The 17,413-nt window shown below is 38.2% G+C and overlaps 1 protein-coding gene and 1 long non-coding RNA gene across 2 annotated transcripts in view; both read right to left on the bottom strand.

The window, feature by feature from the left end:
• LOC141548487 (eppin-like) overlaps positions 1 to 17,413 on the bottom strand; it is a 274,723-nt gene that overhangs the window by 141,105 nt on the left and 116,205 nt on the right. The window lies entirely within an intron of this gene.
• LOC141548685 (uncharacterized) lies at positions 6,956 to 10,893 on the bottom strand. Its single transcript, XR_012484032.1, has 4 exons — positions 10,657 to 10,893; positions 10,283 to 10,414; positions 9,358 to 9,526; positions 6,956 to 7,860 (listed from the first exon to the last, which is right to left on the bottom strand). It is a non-coding gene; the product is annotated as an uncharacterized LOC141548685 (long non-coding RNA).

The following is a 17,413-nucleotide window of genomic DNA, read 5'->3' as shown; positions in this document are numbered from 1 at the left end:
GGGCATAAAGGAAGGAAAATCTTTAAGAACTTTGTGGAACTTTATGGAAGAATTGCAACAATTAGCAACGACTTCTTGGATTCAAAATATTGGAGAAAATTGAAGTAAATGATAGCCAAAGAAAATCCGAGTAATTGGTTTCTTGTTCATTGGCTTTTAAGTCATCTCACTCTACAAATTCCATCTGTTGAGCCCTTACTGTCCATCCAACACAGGGTTAGGCTCTGTGGAGAGAGGAAGGTAAAAAATGAAACAGAGGAAAGTGAGAATTGAGGAAAGAACATTTCCTAGAATATGTTGTCTCAATCTGGCTCCCAGAAAGACAATGGGCTTGCTCTGTTATTCTTCCCATTTCCCCTTACCTCAGAGTCACAAACTTGGACATTGCTTTTTGATAACAACATTCCTTACCTGGATGCAGAAAGAGAAAGCTGGGATGGCCAAGATGGCCATTTTGAGGTAGAAACTATTGTTTCCAAAATCTCTTTAAACAATGGGACAATTTTAAGTTGATTCAATGTAGGAAATTAAATTAGCCTTATCATAATAACAAAGTTTACTAGGACTCACACCCATAAGGGATTTCACTTAATATCTTTCTCTTGTTTTTCTTTTCATCTTCTCCAATTTAAACTAATCCTGGTGTAAAGACCAATCATTAGAAATTCCTTCTATATAATAAACTTACACTATATAATAAACATCAAGTTTGGATTTTCATTAAATTCATTCCTTGTTTGGGAACTTCATCACACACAATAAGTTCTATTTCCAGGGCTGATGATCTATATATACCCTCTCATCATATGGTTTCAAAAATCCTGGCAAGTTTATAAATTAAGAGAAATCAACAGGGACCTCAGATAAAGGGCTGAGCTTGTTGATCCTGCCTGCACACCCCATCTATTCTTAGGCCTGCTATGGTTTGTGTTTTTTGACACCTCAAATAGAACAGTTCTGCTGCTTACCATCTTACCTATGGCAAAATCCTTTGAATAAGTCACAATCACCAACTTTAGATTTTAACATTATGAAAATAACTCCTAATAACTGAATTGACAATCTTACATGCAAGGTCAGGTAAGATTGTCACTATTTCATGACTTGGACACATGCCCAGACCAGCAAGGCCATGTATTAGTTGCTGTGTCCTTGCTCTGGCTGTTACTTAACTTGTTATGGCTTTCATCAATAAGAACACCACACTTGCCTTGAAGTCTACCTGCCGGATTGCAGGGTTAGGTAAGCAGAATTTTTTTTTAATTAATAATAGCTTTTTATTTTCAAAACACCTGCAAAGATAGTTTTCAATAGTTACCCTTGCAAAATCTTGTGTTTCAAATTTTTCTCCCTCCCTTCCCTCATCCCCCTCCCCTAAACAGCAAGTAATCCAATATATGTTAAACATGTGCAATTCTTCTATACATATTTCCACATGTATCATACTGCACATGAAAAATCAAAGGAAAAAAAAAGCAAATACAAAGCAACAAAAAGTTGAAATTGCTATGCTGTGATCCACATTCAGTTCCCACAGTCCACTCTGGGTGCAGATGGATCTCTCCATCACAAGTCTATTGGAATTGCCCTGAATCCCCTCATTATTGAAAAGAGCCAAGTCCATCATAGCTGATCATCATATAATCTTGCTTTTGCAGTAAACAATGTTCTCTTGGTTCTACTCACTTCACTTAGCATCAGTTCTTGTAAGTCTCTCCAAGCCTCTCTGAAATCATCCTATTGATCATTTCTTACAGAACAATAATATTCCATAACTTTCATGTACCATAATTTATTTAGCCATTCTCTAATTGATGGGCATTCATTCAGTTTCCAGTTTCTTGCCACTACAAAAAGGACTGCTACAAACATTTTTGCACATCTGGCTCTTTTTCTGTCCCTTATGATCTTTTTGGGATACAGACCCAGTAGAGACACTGCTGAATCAAAGGGTATGCATAGTTTGATAGCTTTTGGGCATAATTCCAAATAAGTAAACAATTTTATTGCATCTTTTCTACTCCCTTACTCATACATAGAGGTGAGCAGTGCAATCCTTAAAAGGCTTCCAATGAGAAGATGACTTTATGGCCTGAGACTTCTGTTTGCAAGGTTGTAACTATAATTCCCAGTGTATCCACACCTACTGCTTTGTTACTTGCCCATCACCATAGGGCTTTGTGATAGGTAGAAATGGTAAAATTGTATGGTAATATCTTTTGATTCATGCATAAATTGGATTTAAGTGGGGGAGAGTTGCATGAATTTATCAGCCTCACTCTCTCTTCAGAGCCACCACTGTCCAGTGGCAGGACAGAGTCAAGATGGCTGGTGATGGCTCCATATAGCATAGGTGACTTTGTTGTCTTCAATGCCTAATGAAGCTCTAAGTGCTTCACAATACCTGCGTCATGTGCCTTTGTGGACATTGCAACAAATTGTTCTCATCTGCCCATTCTACCATATTACATGCATGGGGTGTAGAGGACTGAAAGTCCAAAAAGTGTGCTTGAATCAAACAACCAAGCACTTAAGGCTAATTACCTATTCGTTGTAAGATAATGGCTCTATTAGCATATATTTGGATAATGACTTCTCACCATTGGTGCTTTCTGAATGTTTGGTGTTAATATAAACATAGGCAAGGTTTAGGTGGGGGGAAGAGAGGCCAGAGTCACTTAGTTGCAGAATGAAGAGGAGAGAGGTTGATGACTCTGGACTCCAGAATCCAGGATTCTGCTTGCCTGCCTCCTTCACTTCTCCCACTAAAGACCAAGGACTTTAATTTATCCTGACTCTGGCTGACCCCCGAGGCCCTCCAGGGAGCTAGCCTATATTTTACAATGGGGTAGACACCCCTTTAACTCATAGTAGGGTTTAAGACCTCTTGGTTACCCTCAGCCTGGTTTAGGCCATATCTGCCAAAATGGTTTGCTGGAGTGAGGCCACTGTGCATGTTCTAGTTTCTTGGAGCCACAAGGTAAAAGTTAGGTGGACACCAAAGGTGGAAAGCAGCCCTCACCAAGAGGTATACCTTGAACACACCATGCTCCCCAATTTAATCACTACTTATTTGCTGGCAAACCTGCTATTGGCATACTTTTTTTACCTCTCTGGCCATTCCCAGGTGGGAGACTAGTACAGTAAGATTCTATTAAGAGACCCAAGCAAAGCTTTTTTTGGCAGAACACCTCCATGAGTTCACTGAAGAATTCCTTTCCAGTACATAGATTAAGAAAAGAATAGTTAGACTATCTAAACAATCCAGTTTCAGAGACAGATGAACAATCCAAAATAATATCACCAAGAAGAAAATCCTTGGACTAAATGTATTTAAAGACAAATTCTAACAATCAAATAAAACTAATTCTAACTCTGCCTAAATGAATAAAGGAACCAAATTCTTCATATCATATAAATGTAGTCTTGATACCCAAAATGATCAGAATCCAAATAGAGAAAGAAAAGTAGACAACAAATTCTATAATGAATATTGGAGCAAAAATTTTAAAGCACCAAAATACAACACCTATTACTACTCAAAATACTAGATAGGAAGCATACATAGGCATAAAAAAATCTTTCCTTAAAAGGATAAGTAGTATCTTTCTAAATCAATAACTATTGTTATTTGTAATATAAATAAGCAAACAGTTTATGATAAGAACAGAGAGAATATTTAAAAGATCATCTCTAATCAGCTAATATTAATTTATTTTAGTTTTGATTGAATGATTAAGTTTCTTTTACTTTGGAAGAGCTAAGCTAGTATAAGTATTCTTTAAGTTTAAATTACCTGTTAGATTTTGTAAATGAATCTTTTAAACAAGATTTAATACTAAATAATTTAGAATCAGCCTAAATATATATCTTTACAAAGATAAAACAAAATAACCATAGGACTAAAATTAGATGTCATAGGACTCTTTATAAAAGGTCACATTTCCCTTTACAGATAGCTGGAGGTCAGGGAGGTTGATTCTCATTTCACTCCATATTCCTTTTTGAGTAAATTGGTTCTTTTCTTTTAGTGACCTGTTGGTCATTTCTTACAGAACAATAATATTCCATAGTATTCATATACCACAATGTATTCGGCCATTCTCCAATTGATGGGCGTCCACTCAGTTTCCAGTTTCTGGCCACTACAAAGAGGGTTGCCACAAATTGAATAGATTAATTTAGATAGAATTGTCATTTTTATTATGTAAGCTTAGCCTACTCATGAACTTTTGTTTAGATTTGACTTTATTTATGCAGAAAGTGCTTTTTAATTGTGTTCATATAGTTCCTGATTTTGTCTTGGCAGGTAGAATCCCAAATCTAAACAATGACTAACAGGATGATTTCAGAAAGTTCTGGAGAGACTTACATGAACTGATGCTGAGTGAAATGAGCAGGACCAGGAGATGATTATATATTTCAACAACAATACTATATGATGATCACTTCTGATGGACGTGGCCCTCTTCAACAATGAGATGAACCAAATCAGTTCCAATAGAGCAGTAATGAACTGAACCAGTTATGCCCAGCAAAAGAACTCCAGGAGATGACTATGAACCACTACATAGAATTCCTAATCCCTCTTTTTTTGTCCATCTGCATTTTTTGTTTCCTTCACAGGCTAATTGTACACTATTTCAAAGTCCGATTCTTTTTGTACAGCAAAATAACTGTTTGAACATGTATACATATATTGTATTTAATTTATATTTTAACATATGTGACATGTATTGGTCAACCTGCCACCTGGGGGAGGGGGTGGGGGGAAGGAAGGGGAAATTTGGAACAAAAGGTTTGGCAATTGTCAATGCTGTAAAATTACCCATGCATATATCTGGTAAATAAAAAGCTATAATTTAAAAAATAAATTAATTAATCTATTCAGTGCCATATCAATCAAACTGTCAAGAAACTACTATACAGAGCTAGAAAAAATAATAACAAAGTTAGTCTGGGAGAAGAAAAGGTTAAGAATTTCAAGGGTATTAATGAAAAATGCAAATGAAGGTGGCCTAGCTATAGCAGATCTAAAATTATATTATAAATCAGCATTCATCAAAACCATTTAGTACTAGCTAATAAATAGAATCATGGGGCAATGGAATATGTTAGGTTCACAAGACACATTAGTCAATGATTACAGTAAGCTAGTGTTTGATAAACCCAAAGACCACGGCTTCTCGGATAAGAACTCAGTATTTGACAAAAATTCCTGGGATAGTGGGAAAATAATATAGCAAAAACAAGGCACTGACCAGCAACTAACATTCTATGCCAAGATAAGGTTGAAATGGGTTCATAATCTAGCCATAAAGAGTGATACTATAAGCAAATTAGAAGAAAAGGATAGGCTACCTCTCAGATCTGTGGAAAAGGAAGGAATTTATTGCTAAAGAAGAGCTAGAGTAAATTTTGATTGCATTAAATTTTAAAAGTTTTTGTACCAAAATCCCTAATCTAGACAAGATTAGAAGGGAAGAAGAAAACTGGGGGGAAAGCTTTACATCCAAGAGATCTGATAAGGACTAAATTTCTAAAATGTAGATAGAACTGACTCAAATTTATAAGAATACAAGCCATTGCAATGGATAGTCAAAGGATATGAATAAACAATTTTCAGATGAAGAAATTAGTTATATGAAAAAAATATCTATTTCACTATTGATCTAAATCATTATTGATCAGAGTAATGCAAGTTAAAACAACTCTGAGGTATCACTACACAGCTCTCAAATTGGCTAAGATGACAGGAAGAGATAATGATGAATAATGATGAATGGAGGGGATGTGGTGGAACTGTGAACACATCCAACCATTCTGGAGAGCAATTTGGAACTATGCTCAAAAAGTTATCAAATTGTGCATACCCTTTGACCCAGCAGTGCTCCTACTGGGCTTATATCCTAAAGAGATCTAAAAGAGGGAAAGAGACCCACATGTGCAAACATGTTTATGGCAGCCCTTTTTGTAGTGGTAAGGAACTGGAAACTGAGTGGATGTTCATCAGTTGGGAATGGCTAAATAAATTAAAGCACACAAATGTTATGGAATTTTATTTTCTTTAAGAAACAATTAACAGAATGATTTCAGAGAGGCCTGGAGAGACTTATATGAACTGATGATAAGTGAAGTAAGTAGAACTTCACTCAAGTGAACATCATACACTTAAGTGAAATCATACAACAGCAAGATTTTGTTCAAACAAAAAGTATCTGGTAAAAGGCCCCTGGCTTTCTCATTTACAGAGTTAGCCTCTTGGCTGAGGGAAAGACTTTAAAGAAGAAAAAGTTTGTTACATCCTTGTCCTTTTCTTTTCATACAGGGAGCTCACTACGTTTCCCTAGTCTACCCAGAAGGTTCTCCAAGCTCATGCCACAAGGAGGAAGAGAGAAAACTGCATATGTCAGAAGGAGAATGCTATCAGTGACTGTTAGGTTAAACTCAAGTCTAGTAGGATTACCGCCATTAAAGAAGCTATAGGGATAATCCTCCTTCTTCTGGACTCATTCTTTGTCTGTCTTATATTTCTAGGGAAGGTCTGGTGGAAGGAATTCTGAAACAGCTGGGAAAACTAGAAGTAATGGAGATTTATAGTCCAGACAAATTGCAGGGAAAAGGCTTTAGAATCTGCCAAAGATTTCCCAACTGCTTTGTCTTACCTTTCCACCCACAGGCCAATCATAGGCAAGTCTAAGGAATGGAAGTTTCCAAAAGTGGTGATTTTTTGGGGGGTCAAGAACTGCTCACTTTCAGGTTCAGATCAAGTTAGCTAGAGAGAGAAGTCCCATCATGCTTCATAAAAGAGAAGGGAATCAGTAGAACTCTGTACTTGAAGAACTGAAGTCACAACAGTATTACATGAGGGATGTCCCGAGACTAGGATACACAAAAAACCTCAGCCTATTGAACATCAGATCATTTTCTGCACTAATAGGAAAGAAATGGCTTTTGCTCTCCCTGCCCTTCCTCCATTTTGTTTAACCATCTTGAGGATCACTTGCAATAGTTCCATATTCTTTTTTCTTTTTCTTTATTTGCCAACAAAGAATCAAGATTCAAAGCTTCATTTTAAAATGCTTTATTCACAGGACAAAGATTACATCAACTTAGGAAAAATATAATTGTTAAAGGACTCACTAAAGGAATCATAGTATAGAGACAGAGTATTATCTGGGTACCGAGCAGTACTGGGTTCATTTCTCCCTCACTTCCTAGCTGTGTGGTCCTGGACAAATCATTTCACTGTATCTGCTCACAATATGAGATTGGCCTTACTCAGAGGCCTCCAAGTCTACCCCTCACATGACAGATGAGAAAAGTAAGACTAGTAAAGGGGAAATTCCTGGCCAAGACTCACACTTAAGAAGTGTCAGGATAGGGGGCAGCTAGGTGGCGCAGTGGATAGAGCACCAGCCTTGAATTCAGGAGGACCCGAGTTAAAATCTAGTCTCAGACACTTAATACTTCCTAGCTGTGTGACGCTGGGCAAGTCACTTAATCCCAGCCTCAGGGGAAAAAAATTGTCAGGATATAAGGGGGTCTAATCTGTGGTTTGGGGCTGACTTTTTGTATATGATCAAACATCCTGATATGCAAGAATGGACTGGGTATCCTCGGAAGGGAGTGAGCTCCCCATCTCTGGAGGCCTTCAATCAGAGGCTGGAAGCATCCTTGCAATGCGATATTGGAGAGATTCTGGAAAAGTAGGCAGGAAACAAGATGATGCTTGAGGAGCCCGGTAGCTGTGAGATGCTCTATTCTCTGATACAGGGAGATTGCTGAAGCATGTCAGAGGGATGGATTTGCCTAAGCCATCACAGTAAATCTCAAAAAGATATTTTGTTCCTCATTGTCCTAGAAGAAAGAAGAAAGTACAGACTCCTTGTCTCCAAGAGCTCTATCCTCAAAGCCCCAAATTCCTTCTTCCCTCCCCTCCACAGGCAAGGCCTTATCTCACCCTCCCCTGGATCATGGATTGAATGACTAAGGCCGCATGGACATCTCTACATGTCATTGATTCATTCTGATTCCTCATCCTTGTGACATTGCTCACATTTTGGAGATCATGTCGTCCCCCATCCTTCCCACCCCTAAACTCCGTAAACTCCTGTGACTCCCTGTCACCTCCAAGATCCAATATCAATTACCCTTAATTGCATTCCAAGCCCTTTAGAACCTAACCATTCCTCTCCCCTTTCCACTTGTCTATATGTGACGCTTTGGTCGCTTTGATCTACTGCCACTGGCTTCTTGGCTGTTCCTCACAAAATCTCTCCACTCTGGACAATTTTCCTGGCTGTCCCTCCATACCCAGGATGCACTCCCACCTCCCTTCTCCCTCCTGGGCTCCCTGGAGTCCTTCAAATCCCAGATCAATCCCACATTTGGCAGGCTGCCTTTCTTCATCCCTTTTATCCTAGCACTTCCCTCTGTGGACTTTCTAATTTCTCCTGTATGTAGCATGTTTCCCTGGAGTTGTGGATATGGCATCTCTCCCATTACTAAGAGATTCGGGAGAGCTAGCCAAGAGCTTGCCTTCTGGCACTTAGCAGATGTCCTGGCATGTAGTAGCCATGGTATAAATGTTTATGGAGTCATTGATACTGTTCCTAATTTCTAGAATGGACTCTAAGACTTCCTGCCTCTCTTTTATATCTGGCTGCTCAAATCCTCCTGGTCCTTCAAGATTCACCTAAAGTGTCACCTGCTCCAAAAAAGACTGCATTTCACATGTACCTGCATCACAGAAGGGAATGAGCTCCTTCTCTTGGGAGATATCTCTCTACTCTTGCTTTGTTTGCCTCTAGAAACCTCCCTGTTATTCTAATCAACAGTAGATATTTTTTATAAAGAAAGAGATTCTTCAGTGGGAAGCATTGGGTTTCCCACAGTAGATATTATCACATTGAAATGTTGTTGTGTAAACAAGATGTTCCCACCAAACGATCTCTTTAAGAAGTACACAGGTGGGCTCAGAAGGGACAACACCATTGGCTTCTCTGAGAATCAACCCCATTCCTGGAGGCTTTTGCAAAACTAACTCTGGCAGCTGAGAGTCAGGTCTGGCCTTGAGGCAGAATCCACTGGTCAAAGAAACCGCTATGTTCCTATGGTTGTGTATCTATGAACACCTTCATGGAAGGGGCATGAGTGGATAGGGTTGTGCATGGTCTCTGACAGGAGTAGAGAATGGGGGCCCCTCTTTGCTTCTCAAAGAACCCATTGACAACTATCCACACAATGGTCAGGAACTAATCAGGACTAGAGTCTAATTGGACCCTTGGTTTCTGACTCAAAATCCCAGCCTTTCCCTTAAACCACACTACTGCCTCCCAAGTGCCTTGCCCTTACCTGTGTTGGAAACAGTACATTCTACAAACAGTACGAGTCTGGAAGCTGTTTCTAGTATTAGTGCATAGGCTGTACTCAAAGGGGAAACATTCATCATCTTGACTGCTGAAGTACCATCGGGTCAATGTGTGGGGACAATCCTCCATAACATCAATCCTACCACATAAGTCTGAAATGGATTAGAGAATTGGAGGAACAAGGAAAGAGCTTGAGGATTAGCATTGGCCTCCCTCTTCCCATCCCCATGCAGCATCAATTCTGACAATTTTATCTGACCCTTTACCTGGAAATTCAGAGAGACTCACTGGGTCCCAGATCCAGCTGGGAGCCCATGAGATCAATATCTGTAATCCCAAGGTTCTATTTCCAGACTGTGTCCCAGGAACATGCAGTAAAAGGGTTGGAGCCAGGATACAAATATCCCCCTCCTTATGCAAGCCCTTTCCCACCATATATGCTTGGAACACAGAGTCCAAGAGTCCCCAGGGATCCTGAATGCTGGAGATGGGAGCAGTGAGATTTGGGTCAGTCATCTGGGACAATGAGCGGAAGTAAGCATCCTGCTACAGAGGTGACAGCAGGGGGCACTGTCTAAAATAGGCTCTCCCACTCCTTTGAAATTCTTAGCTGTTTTTGCAAGCCCAACTCATGTGCCACCTCTTCTATGAAGTCTTCTTTGATTCTGGAGCCATCTTCTCTCTTGGTTCTTAGATTGCATTTGGGATTTCCTGAATTGACAGTAATGTTTTTTCTGGGTCCGTGCTTCTGTTTTACCCAGTAGAATGCAGAAAACCACATGAAGACATGAACTTAACTAAAGTTCCTATCATTCCTAGGCTCATCCCAGCTTTCTGGGTCTCCTAAGGGCTTAAGAAATGCCTGAGAGCTGACTAGCTGAAGGAAGGAACAAAGGGATATTACTTACTTCCATTGGGATCTATGCATTTCAGCCCACAGCTGAATAAGCAACATCTCTCTGGGGGTCGGCAATCCAGATCAGCGTAGCATGAATCAGACTCTCTGAAATGGCACTTCACTTTGAATGTGGGACATGGCCCTAAGGCAGAGAATGGAAAGATTCATTCTCTAATCACTCTCTCCCCTTTCCCTTCCCAACACCTCTTTCTTTTTCCCATTATATGTTTGCATGTGAAGGAAACTTTGGGGAAATTTTCTGAGCTTCAGTGGAGTTGGGGGAGTATCTCCCCGGATTTATTCCTTCCCAGTCTTCCACTGATCCCCACCTCAGCTCTAGGTGTCACTCCCAGGGGTAAACAAGGATGCTTCCCCATCACTTACCAAGGTTTTTCAAGCTTGGATTAGCCAGGAGTGTATTTTGTTCTTTATTCAGAATCATTAGCAGCATCAATATCAAGAGACAGCCTTGAAAGCCCATGATGCTGGGGGGTGGCAGAAGTCAAGGCTCTTCTCTATCACAGCCTCCCCCACCTTGCTTCCTGCCTTCTTGACTTCTTAACCTGGACTGCCTTAGGCCCTGACTCCCCAGGCCATTTATCCAAGCCTAACAATTAGTGGGCTGTGTCAGTATGTCAAAATCCCGCCTACCTTCCTGAAGACTCTGATTGGGCAATTCTTAATGTTCCTCAAGTCCCTGATTAAGGGCAGCACTAATCTAGGTCAGATCTGCAGTGGAAGGCTGGGGGGCTCCTTGGACCCCTTCCTCCTCAGCCTCATGGGATACCAACACACTTTGCTCCTTTCCACCTCATTCTCTTTCCTTTGCTTGAAATGGCTTCCCATTGTCCCATTGTCTTCCTGTTAATTCCTTTTTTTTTTTTTTTTTTTTTTTAGGGGGGAATGCTTCGATCAATCTATATTCAGACTTGATTAGTTCCTTCTCTGGCATGGACAGGATCTTAAATCCCTCAGAACAGTTGTGAATGACTGTACAAGTGATGGGATTAAGTGACTTGCCCAAAGTCACACAGCTTTGAAATGTTAAGTATCTGAGACCAGATTTGAACTCAGGTACTCCTAACTTCAGGGCTAGTGCTCTATCCACTGCGCCACTTAGCTGCCCTGCATCATCATTTTTTAAAAAAAGATACTATCCCTTCATATTCAAATTACACTGGTTCCCTCTGTTTATATACATTTCCTTCCAACTGCCATAATGAGAATGTTCTAATAAGTTACAAGTATCATCCTCTCACGTAGGAATGTAAACAGATAAATTTCTTATGATATCACTTTTGTGATTCTTTTTTATACTTCTCCAGAGTCCTGTATTTAAAAATCAAATTTTCCATTCAGTTCTGGTCTTTTCATCACAAATAATTGAAAATCCATTGTTTCATTTTCCTCTGTAGGATTATACTCAGTTTTGCTGGGTAAGTGATTCATGATTGCAATCCTAATTCCATTGCTCTCTGAAATATCATATTCCAAGCCCTCCAGTTCTTTAATATAAAAGTTGCTAAATCTTGTGTTATCCTATGTCTCTACTACACTTAAATTGTTTCTTTCTGGATTCTTGCAATATTTTCTCCTTGATCTGGAAGTTTTAAAATTTGGCTATAACATTCCAGGAGGTTTTTATTTTGAGATCTTTCAGGAGGTGATCAATGGAATCTCAATTTCTATTTTACCCTCTGGTTCTAGAATATCAGGACAATTTTCCTTGATAATTTCTTGAAAAATTATATCCAGGTTCTTTTTTTGATCATGACTTTCAGGTAGACCAATAATTTTTAAGTTATGTGTGAGAAACACTGAAAAGTTGGCTTTCCACAGTGTTACAAGCTTTGAGGTTGTGTGGGATAGTGGGTACCACTGACCAAAAGATTTTCAGAATATGAGAGGTTAAGAAAGGTTAGGATTCACAGAACAATTAAGGGAGAATAGAATAGCCTTGAGCAAACAAAGAATTGGAGGGCTAGGAAGGGACAGTGGGTTCAGCCAGTCAGTAAGTCTCTTGTGGTTTTTGAGAAAACCATAAACATAAGATAATAGCCCATCCATCCCAAACTAGATGGGGGTCAGTGACAGGACTTTACCAAATCACTACTGCACCTGCTTAATAGGATAACTGAATATTAAACACCCCAGAAAAGGAGTTTTCTGCCATTTTTGAACATGCGATATATGATGAGGGGGGACATGTTTTATACATATTAAGGGAAAACATGTATTGGGCATATCAGAAAGATTGTAACCCAGATGAAAGGGACCAATATGTTCTCTGAAGGGAGGGGCTGTGCCACACTAGCAAGTATAAAGTTTCCCCCATTTCTGTACACAGTGTTCCCTCTTCCCAAAGAGGAGTTGGGGCTGCTTCTGGCCAGAAACATTAAGACGATTCCTTAAGATTTTATTCAATAAATTTTCCTTGATATCTGATTTTCGGTGCCAGGAGTGTTATTTCTAAAACTTTTGGCGCCCAACATGGGGCTTGACTCACAGACCTCAGATGGAGCAGGCTAAGACCCCTTGGGAAGAGTGCTCCCATTGATTTCAATGATCTTGGAAGTTAAACCCCCTTTCCTTTTGAACTTGAGACTTCAAACCACAAGCTTTGAAGTAGCCCAAAGAATCTGAATGATTAGGGAGCCAGTGGGCAGAGCAGCAAGCCAATATATTGAACAAAGGTAAAAAAAAAAAAAACCCAAAAAAACAAAACAAAAACAACCTTTGTTTGTTGGGAATGTTACTTTTTAGCAGAAGGCCAAAGCTTTGGGCTGCACTAGCCTTGCAGAAACCATCTAGCAAAAATCCATGCAGAAGTCTTGAGCAAGCAGCTTTGGGCTGTGCCAAAACTTGCTGGATTTGCAGATGGGGCAAATGGGTTCTAGACCCAGGGAAAGGGGAGGAATCCCCAGGAAGGGATTGGAAGGACACTCCCAGGAGTAGGGTCAAGGAAGAGAAGAGACAACTCTGTGCTAAACAGAAGGAAGAGGAATTTAAAAGCAGTTTGTGTTTGTCTGTTTTTGTGTGTGAGAGTGAGCCTGTGTTTTGTTTTCTGTGTTTCTTTCAGCCCAATTATAAAGAGAAAAGATCTGGCCATTTGAGGTTTAAAAGCACTTGTTTTGAACATAATTGGACTTATGCAGAAAGCTTTTAGCTAGAGAGAAGAAGGATTAGTTCTGAGAAAAGGAAAGTTTTTAATTGCTGCATCAATAAAGAAAAAAAAAACTTAATATATTACTGTGGACATAATTTAGGTCTCAGCCCAATTATAAAGATAAAAGATCTGGCCATTTGAGGTTTAAAAGCACTTGTTTTGAACATAATTGGACTTATGCAGATAGCTTTTAGCTATAGAGAAGAAGGATTAGTTCTGGGAAAAGGAAAGTTTTTAATTACTGCATCAATAAAGAAAAGAAAAAAAATTGATATATTATTGTGGACAGAATTTGAGTCTGCAGAAATAGTTAAGATTATAAAACTGTTAAAACATTTCAGTAGATTCTGGGGTTTTTGAGTTGCTTGGCACTGTCTCTCAGTAAGCTAACTGGAGTTAACCTATTGTATTTTAAGTAGGCCTAATTTATATGATTGCAAGCCTTCTGAGGGCCAGAACTTGTGGCTTACTAGAAAAACAAAAATAAAAATGCCCCCTCTAGAAGAGGCTTGTGAAATCCTAGCTAGGTTGGCATCCCTCACTGATCTGTATTCTTTTGGAGTTTGTGCTAGTGCCCCAACATCTTCTACATGGCTTCCTCTTCAGCATTTTTGGCTTGGAGGGTGGGCTAGTCACTATGTCACAGACCTGCAATTGGACATCTGGATCTAAATTTCTCCAATTCTCTGCCCCAGAATCCTAAAGTCCACCAATTTCTTAAAGCCCTGTAAATTGACTTGAAAGAGCAGTTTTCTGCTATCTTAAATTTTGGGAATATTTATTCTGGTACAAGATCTTAGAAATATGTGTGCTTTTATATTGAAGTATTGCTAGAAGTTTAAATTTGTATTTGATTTGATCGTAAAAAAAAATGGGGGGATATTGAGACAAAATTCTCTGGTAATTAATCTAAAAAGGTCACATGTTTGTGTTTGTCACATTTTTATTTGTCCCAGAAGCAGGAATAAACCTGTTGGGAAGAAATTTAGTTCTTAAATTAGATCTAGAGATAAAAGTGATATAGGAACAATTGGCCGTTAGACTATATTGGTTAAGTATTCAATCTTACAAAGGTATTAGACCAGAAGTTTGGGTAGGAGAAGAGAATTGTGGTGGGGATGAAGGGTGATCCAATGGAAATCAAACTAAAGAATCCTCAGATTATAGCCTGTGTTACACAATATCCGATCCCAATGGAGGGAAGGAAAGAGCTACAGCTGATTATTGATTATTAGAAGAAGAGCCAGACCAGTTAGATTGGTTAAAAAGAGGAGAAGGAAATGTTTCAATAGGTAAAAGCAGCTCTGGTTACAGCTCCAGTATTGGCCCTGCTGACCCTTAACAAATCTTTCCATCTATTTGTAACTAGATAAAGGAACTGCCTTGAAGGTTTTAACTGGGTTGTGGGCTAGAGAAAAGCAACCTGTTGACTTCTTATCCAAAGTATTTGATCTGCTCTCCAGGAGATGGAGCATCCCCTGATTGTATACAAGCAGTAGCTGCAACTGCTTTGCTGATAAGAGAAAATCAAAAATTGACTTTTGGGGGAGCATTGATAGTAAGCACCCCACATCAAGTTAGGATCATCCTAAACCAAAAGGCAGGTTGTTGACGGACTGATTCAAGAATTTTAAAATATGAATATTGCTTGAAAAAGATGACTTGGTTTTAAGCACTGAGAACTGTATCAATCCACTCACCTTCCTACAGAACAGTGAATCAAGTCAGGCAGAACCTGAACATAGTTGTCTTAATGTAAAAGACTTCCAAACCAAAGTTATATTGGATTTGAGTGATATTCCTTTTGAAAGAGAAGAATGATTGTTTATAGATATGTCTTCACAAATGGTTAAAGGAAAGAGAAGGAATGGTTATATAATTTTAAATGGGAAAGATTGGTCAGTGCAAGAATATGGATCCCTGCCAAAAAATTGGTCAACACAGACATGCAAACTCTATGCTCTAAATCAGGCCTTTAAGAAATTGAGTGAGAAAGAAGAAACTCTCTATATAGATCCAAATATGCCTATGGGGTAGTTTATACTTTTGAAAAAATTTGGGAGGAATGGGACCTCATAAATAGTAAAAGGAAAGGATTTGGATCATGGTGAACTGATCAAACAAGTGGTAGAAAATTTACTATTGCCATTAGAAATAGTGGTGATACACATCAAAAGTCACCAAAAGGGAAGCCCTCTAGAAGTAAGGGGAAATAGGCTTACAAATGAGGAAGCAAGGCGAGCTGGGCTAAGTGACAAAGAACACCATATTAGTAATTTTTTTTTCTCTTTCTTAGCCAATACCAAATGATTTTGGTGATGCTGCTTTATAATATAGTTTTAGATCTGGTACAGCTAGGCCACCTTCATTTAATTTTTTTTTCATTAGTTGGCTTGAAAATCTTGACCTTTTGTTCTTCCAGATAAATTTTGTTGTTATTTTTTCTAGGCCATTAAAATAGTTTTTTGGGAGTCTGATTGATATAGCATAAATAAATAGATTAGTTTAGGTAGTATTGTCATCTCTTGACCTATCCAAGAGCACTTAATATTTTTACAATTAGTTAGATCTGGCTTTATTTGTGTGGAAAGCGTTTTGTAGTTTTACTCATATAGTTCCTGACTTTCCCTTGGCAGAGAGATTCCCAAATATTTTATACTATCGGCAGTTATTTTAAATTGAATTTCTCTTTGTATCTCTAGGTGTTGGATTTTGTTGGTGATATATAAGAATGCTGGTGATTTATGTGGATTTATTTTGTACACTGCAACTTTGTTAAAGTTGTGGATTATTTCTAATAGCTTTTTAGTAGAATCTCTGGGGTTCTCTAAGTATACCATCATATCATCAGCAAAGAGTGATAATTTGGTTTCCTCATTACCTACTCTAATTCCTTTAATCTCTTTCTCGATTCTTATTGCCAAAGCTAGCATTTCTAATACAATATTGAATAGTAATGATGATAGTGGGCAAGCTTGTTACACTCCTGATCTTATTGAGAATAGTTCCAGTTTATCCCCATTACATATGATGCTTACTATTGTTTTAAATAGATGCTACTGACTATTTTAAGGAAAAGTCCATTTATTCCTAAACTCTCTAGTGTTTTTAATAGGAATGGATGTTGGATTTTATCAAATGCTTTTTTTGCAACTATTGAGATGATCATATGTTTTTTTCTTAATTTGGTTATTGATATAGTCAATTATGATAATAGTTGAACCAGCCATGCATTCCTGGTATAAATCCCATTTAGTCATGGTGTATTATGCTGGGAATGATTTTCTGCAATCTTTTTGCTGATATTTTATTTAAGATTTTTGCATCAATATTCATTAGAGAGATTGGTCTATATTTTTCTTTACCTGTTTTCATCCTACCTGGCTTAGGTATCAGTACCACATCTGTGTCATAAAAGGAATTTGGTAGGACTCCTTCATTCCCTATTTTTTGAAATAGTTTATATAACATTGAAGTTCATTGTTCTTTAAATGTTTGGTAGAATTCACAAGTAAATTCATCTGGTCCTAGGGATGTTTTTTTTTTTACTAGGGAGTTGATTAATAGCTTGTTCTATTTGATTTTTTTTAATGGGAATATTTAAGCAATTTACTTCTCTGTTAATCTGGACAGCCTATATTTTTGAAGGTAGTCATCCATTTCATTTAGGTTATCTAATTTATTGGCATAAAGCTGGGCAAAGTAACTCATAATTATTGCTCTAATTTCCTCTTCATTAGTGGAGAGTTCACCCTTTTCATTTTTAAGACTAACAATTTAATTTTCCTCTTTCCTTTTTATAATCAAATTTACCAAGGATTTACCTATTTTGTTGTTCTCTTTTCATAAAACCAACTCTTAGTTTTATTTATTAATTTAATAGGTTTTTTTTTTACCTTCAATTGTATTAATTTTTCCTTTTAATTTTAGAATTTCAAGTTTACTATTTGATTGGGTTTTTTTAATTGGCTCTTT

This window comes from Sminthopsis crassicaudata, chromosome X (assembly GCF_048593235.1).
Source record: "Sminthopsis crassicaudata isolate SCR6 chromosome X, ASM4859323v1, whole genome shotgun sequence".
Taxonomy (NCBI): Eukaryota; Metazoa; Chordata; class Mammalia; order Dasyuromorphia; family Dasyuridae; genus Sminthopsis; species Sminthopsis crassicaudata.
This window is presented reverse-complemented; position numbering and strand designations above follow the sequence as displayed.